Here is a 6,000-nt window from a genome sequence, read left to right on the forward strand (position 1 = left end):
GCGGCGACAGTTGTACAGTGGGTACTTCGATCCGACGTTGGTACAGTGGTGCTACGCTCGGTGTGATGGTTTCTTTACCTTTTGCTCTTTCGTTATGTTATCTAGCATATATATATCTTGATATATAGTGTTGACAGCCTAGTACCATGTTGGTTTGATTATACTCTATCGTTGTGGTGCATGCTTAGTATCCCGTGATAGGAGTAGAGTAGTTCTATCCGCATCTGTATCTGTTGACCTAGTTGGTTCTGCTGTGCATTCTGTACTGTTGACCTAGTTGGTCTGCTGTGCATCTGTATCTGTTGACCTAGTTGGTCTGTTGTGCATTCCGTATCTGTTGACCTAGTTGGTCTGTTCTGCATTCCTCTACTCAGTTATTTCCATGTTGATTCAGTGCTTAGGAGTAGAGTGACTTATCTGTTTCACTATATCTGTGTGATTTGATTGGGCGGTTCCCCATTTGATATCTATGACCTATATCCGGTCGAGTTGCTACAGTTCTATCTTGACATACGTAGCCGATTAGTTGCTGATTGGCCTATTACGGTCGGTGTGCCCTGAGAGGCTGGATTGGTCGGGCTAGTTGCGATGGATGATCTTTGAGCATACTACATTGATCGCCACTGCAGGTACGCATTTCACGAACACCGCAGCGGTCTGATCCACCGCAAGAGGGTGTTCTTTCCGGAAAAGTGGTTGGATTGCCAACCGTGAGCCCAGGGGCTTTATTGCGAGGGTATATGCTTCTGACCCAGGGGGCTTCATTGCGGGGTCAGGTACTATTCTTCTGACCCAGGGGCTTCATTGCGGAGGGTCAGGTGCAGGTTGAGCCAGTGTGGCATGGGCCTGGAGGTCTTCGGACCAATAGGGCAGCGAGATTGGGTACTTTTGAGCTTATCGTCAGTTGACGCATGCATACAGTAGCGTGTGAGTGTTTTATTTTCAGTACATCCTTATCTGTTTATTGTAGCTACTGTTTTATTTACCCTGCATCTATACTTGTCAGCTCCTTACTTATCAGCATCTTTACTTACCAGCACTTATGTCTATCTAGTTCTTCGTGTTGTGTGTAGCTCTCTTCCTGATCCGGTGAGTACTCTCGCCTTACTTCGGCTTGCGGGTACCACTGGGAGGGAGACATGTTTACATGGTTCTCACTCCCCCACCATTTTTCAGGTATCGCAGGCGATGTGTTTTGGGGACGAGACGTGAGGTACGTTCGTAGTGGTCGAATAGAGCTTCCGACCAGGTGTTCGGTTTAGTTTCTTACCCTTTTTATTTCAGTCATGTATAGTTTAGTTTGGGTTATGTGGTTCAGTGTTTATTATACATTTGAAAATATGGATTTCTGGATTTTGTAAAATAAAGTTTTTACCCTCGTCGGTAGTATTTTTTAAAGAATAAAGGTTCCTGTGTACGGAACAGTTTCAAAAGATTTTCTATGAATTTATGTTTAGACATGGAATACAAATTTTGTGATCGTGAATGTGAATGTATGAATGTATAGTAATTTCTATATTCATTTAGTTGTGGTTGTATCCTGTTTGTACTGTTGTATTGTGCGACGGCCGTGCAAATACAGGGGAGACTCTGTCCGTCGGTGAACAGGAAACCCTGTATTTGTGGCGCGGTCTGGCATACTCTGGGCGTCAGGTTTTCAAAAAAAAAAAAAAAATTCAGACGCTTTTCCGCTATCTTCTAAACTCAAAGGGACCCGGGGCGTGACAATTGCACTCTCTTATTAATAGATAAGCACTTTAATTTTTAAAAAAGAAAGAGTGCAACATACCATCTAGGTGCAACATTCTCTCATAATACGTGCATATATTATTACAAATAGTGTAAAATATGCACCGTTTATAATATAATGTATGATTTTTTATGTAGTATTTGTGATTATTTTAATTATTTTCGTGTTATTCCACATGAATATATTTATTATCGTAATTTTGTATAAAAATCATTCAATATGTGTAATTAACGATGCATATTATTGCACTATTTACATAAAAATTGCACTATTTGGAAGAGAATTGCACTATTTGAGACTATGCTACAGGTATTGCACTTCTTTCATGTATTAATGATACTTTATTTTTTTTTTATCTTAATTAAATGAGGATTCTCGTCTCTCGAGAAAGTACATATTAATTATGTTTATCAGTTGTCATTTTCAAAAAATTTAACACTTTATTAGTATACAATACACCTAAATTTTTAAAAAGAAAGAGTGAACATAATATCTAAATGGTGCGATATTATCTCATAATAGTGCAACATCATGCAAATGGTTGTAAATATTTGTACAAAGAGTATAAAATTTCACCGTTTATACATATAATGCATGATTTTTTATAGTATATTATAATATATTATATTATTTTCGTGTTATTTTCACGTAATATATTATATTATTCGTAATTTTGTTATAAGAAATCATGCAATACATACCATCTAAATTGGTGCAATATTCTCTCATAATAGTGCCCAATATATATACAAAATGGTATAAATATTTATACAAATAGTACAAAATATGCACCATTTATAATATAATGTTATGTTTTATAGTATTTTGTGATATGTTATATTATTTTCGTGTTATTTCCACGTAGATATATTATATTATTCGTAAATTTTGTATAAAAAATCATTCAATATGTGTATTAACGATACATATATTGCACTATTTACATAAACATTGCACTATTTGAAAGAGAATGTTGCACTATTTGAAACTATGCTGCACTTTTTAAGAGGATATGGCACTATTTGAGACTTATGCTACACTTTTAGAGGATATTGGACTCTAATGATATTTTATTTTTTTATTTATCTTAATTAAATAAGAATTCTCGTCTCTCGAGAAAGGTACATATAATTATGACTTAACAGTTGTCATTTTCAAAAAAATTAACACTATATTTAATATACAATACACTTAATTTTTTTTTAAAAAGAGTGCAACATTACATCTAAAATGGTGCAATATTATCTCATAATAGTGCAAACATCTATGCAAATAGTGTAAGAAAAGAATATTTGTACAAAAGTGCAAAATATTCATCGTTGTATTACATATAATGCATGATTTTTATAGATATTATAATATGTTAATTATTTTCGTGTTATTTCACGTATATAATTATTTTATTCGTATTTTTGGTAAAAAGTCATTGCAATATGTGTAATTAACGAATGCATTATATTGCATATTTATCATAAATATGCACTATGTTGGAAGAGATATGTTGGCACTATTTGAGACTGTTGCACTCTTTGAAAAGATATTGCACTCATTTCATTTATTAATGATATTTTATTTTTTATCTTTATCTTAATTAAATGAGAATTCTAATTCTTCTCAGAAAGGATACATATAATTATGGCTTAATAGGTTGTCATTTCAAAAAATTTAACACTTTATTTTATATACAATACATTATAATTTTAAAAAAAAGGTGCAAACATAATATCTAAATTGTGGCAACATTTTTCTCAATAATATACAACATCTATGCAAATGGTGTAAATATTATATACAAATTAGTTGCAAAATATTTCCACGTTAACATATAATACCATGATTTTATATATATTGTAATATGTAGTATATTATTTGCACGTAAGTATACTATATTATTCGTAATTTAGTATAAGAAATTATACACAATTATATTAAATTGTGCAAAACCATTGCACTGTGTTACACAAAATATACATTATTTGGAAGAATATTGCACAATTCTTGACGAACAATGTTGCACAATTTAAGGGTGTATGTTTGATTTTCTTTTTTACTTTTATTATTTGAATGTTTTTTTATTTGTATGTTAATGAAATTTCATTTTCAAAGAAAAAGTAACTGTAATAATATTTGTCAGCTATATTTTTTAAGAAATTAATGCATGTATTTACTTATGCATTTGAAATTAAGGATAATTTGGTCAATTTTTTTGAAAAAGCCGAACGAATTTGCCGAAAAAACGAAAAATGTGGCGATTTTGCAAAAAGCCCAAACCTGGTGGTTTTTATGCAAATTGGCCTTTAGGGTTAATCAGAGGCAAAAGAGAACGAGATTAGTTTCCACATCACTTTCTTTCTAGCTTTTTACTTTTAGGTTCTAGCTTGATTTTTATGGCATTTCCTGAAGACAATATCATTGGTGAATGAAGCAAGATTATATGGACTACTGATAAACGTATCCTTACCTCAATAAGTAATAGCTATCAACGCCTTACATATTACATTATCAATCGTCCACGGCATTCAACAGATTGGACACTTAGTATTGTACATAGAAAACATGACAGCGGAAAAACAAAGATTCAAAACAACAACAAATTTATGCCACGAAGCACGCACTTTAAAACATCATAGATATTTACTAGTTACACATAGAAGAATATGGCAGGACAAGCAAACATTACAAAACGAGCTTAGGAAAGCATTAGCAAGTAGCAAAATAGCTCAAATTGTAATGGCATGACATGCAATAACAAAACGGCCAGATTGCTACCTGCTCACATACATTTATCAATGCCATAAATTAGTTTATCAAAAACAAGCCAATACATTTCACTCTGGTTAAAAATATACCACTAAACTCAAATTACCAAGCTCCACTCTTAAGAACATTAAGTGTTTTAACAAAAAATGAGGGAGTTTTAACAAGAAAGAAGTTAGTGTTGTTCAAATTGCACCGCTTTAAAAACACTAATTGAAAAGAAAACAAACCTCGTAATCGGGGTTAATGGGACGATACGTTCTCCCTGCACCCTCTAACACCACGAGATTCAATTTTCATCCTCCAAACTAACATATTTTCTAGTCTAGTAGATTCATTTTTTCTAAACCTATTCAAATATTAAATTTCACACGAGTACACCTATTAGGGAACTATATTCACAAATCTCTAAATCATAATAATCTTCTTAGAGTTCATATCTCTTAGAGAATACTATATCAATACATCTTTATCAATAAACTTTATTGATTAGCTGCAACAGTCAACAAGATAAAAATAATTTGTGCCATCAAGTTCTTTCAAATTGAATGTATTAGTTTAATATAGCCAGTGCTCACCTCTAAAACACCTGCTACTAGAAGGAGAAACTTTCCTTCTGATGTAAAAAGGTGGATTCTGACCACATGGCTTGAAGCCTATTAAAATAACTTTGAATAATATTTGCCATGGTTGTTATATCTTACTTGTGCCTGACGTTTGCAATAATTAAAGCTAATCCTTACAGATCAAGGCCCTTCGCAAGATATTCAAATAGTATCACTTATTTTCAGCGTCCATTAAGGAATTCCATCTTTTCAATTAGTAGTATGTGTAAGCCCATGTGTCAAAATTAATCAATGGTTGGCTGGTGTGTTCCATTAGCCTGAATCGACCTTTTGGCCCCAATGCCATAGGTTTGGTCCCCTTGTTTTAATTCATTATGCCCTTATATTTTCAAGTGGGCTCGGGCTTAAATTTTTAAATGATTAAAATTGAGTTAAAACTTGGAGGTCCATACTGTGAATTCACATATTGATTAAAAAACTATAAATTTCAATTACTGTCCAAAAAGATTTGAAATTAATAAAAAGTCGAAAGGATTCGTGAAGCTCCTGTCAAGCGATGGTACTGTGTGCACTGTCAGGGCTCTCAAAATCCAACGTTTGCGGGCTTCTCAAAATCCTAGAACTAACGCAGGTCTTCGAAACGAGGCATCTTCCGCCAATCATTTAGACAATATGATGGGTTGGGGAGATATTTTTGAAAGAGCGTGGAGAAGATCAAATCGATAGCAGTGCTTCTGATTTGTTGAAGATTTTGACAAGATTGCTTTCAAATAAGCAGACTCTCAACTGCCCTAATGACGTCGAGAATAGTAGAGGCAAAAGGGTAAAGAAAGAGGATTGGAATATTATTGTATTTGGGCGTGAACCTTTGTAGGGCAGCCCGGTCTGGTAAGACCTTTTTTTCAAACAGCTAGCATCGTCTTCTTT

Source organism: Ananas comosus, linkage group 16 (assembly GCF_001540865.1).
Source record: "Ananas comosus cultivar F153 linkage group 16, ASM154086v1, whole genome shotgun sequence".
NCBI classification, from domain to species: Eukaryota; Viridiplantae; Streptophyta; class Magnoliopsida; order Poales; family Bromeliaceae; genus Ananas; species Ananas comosus.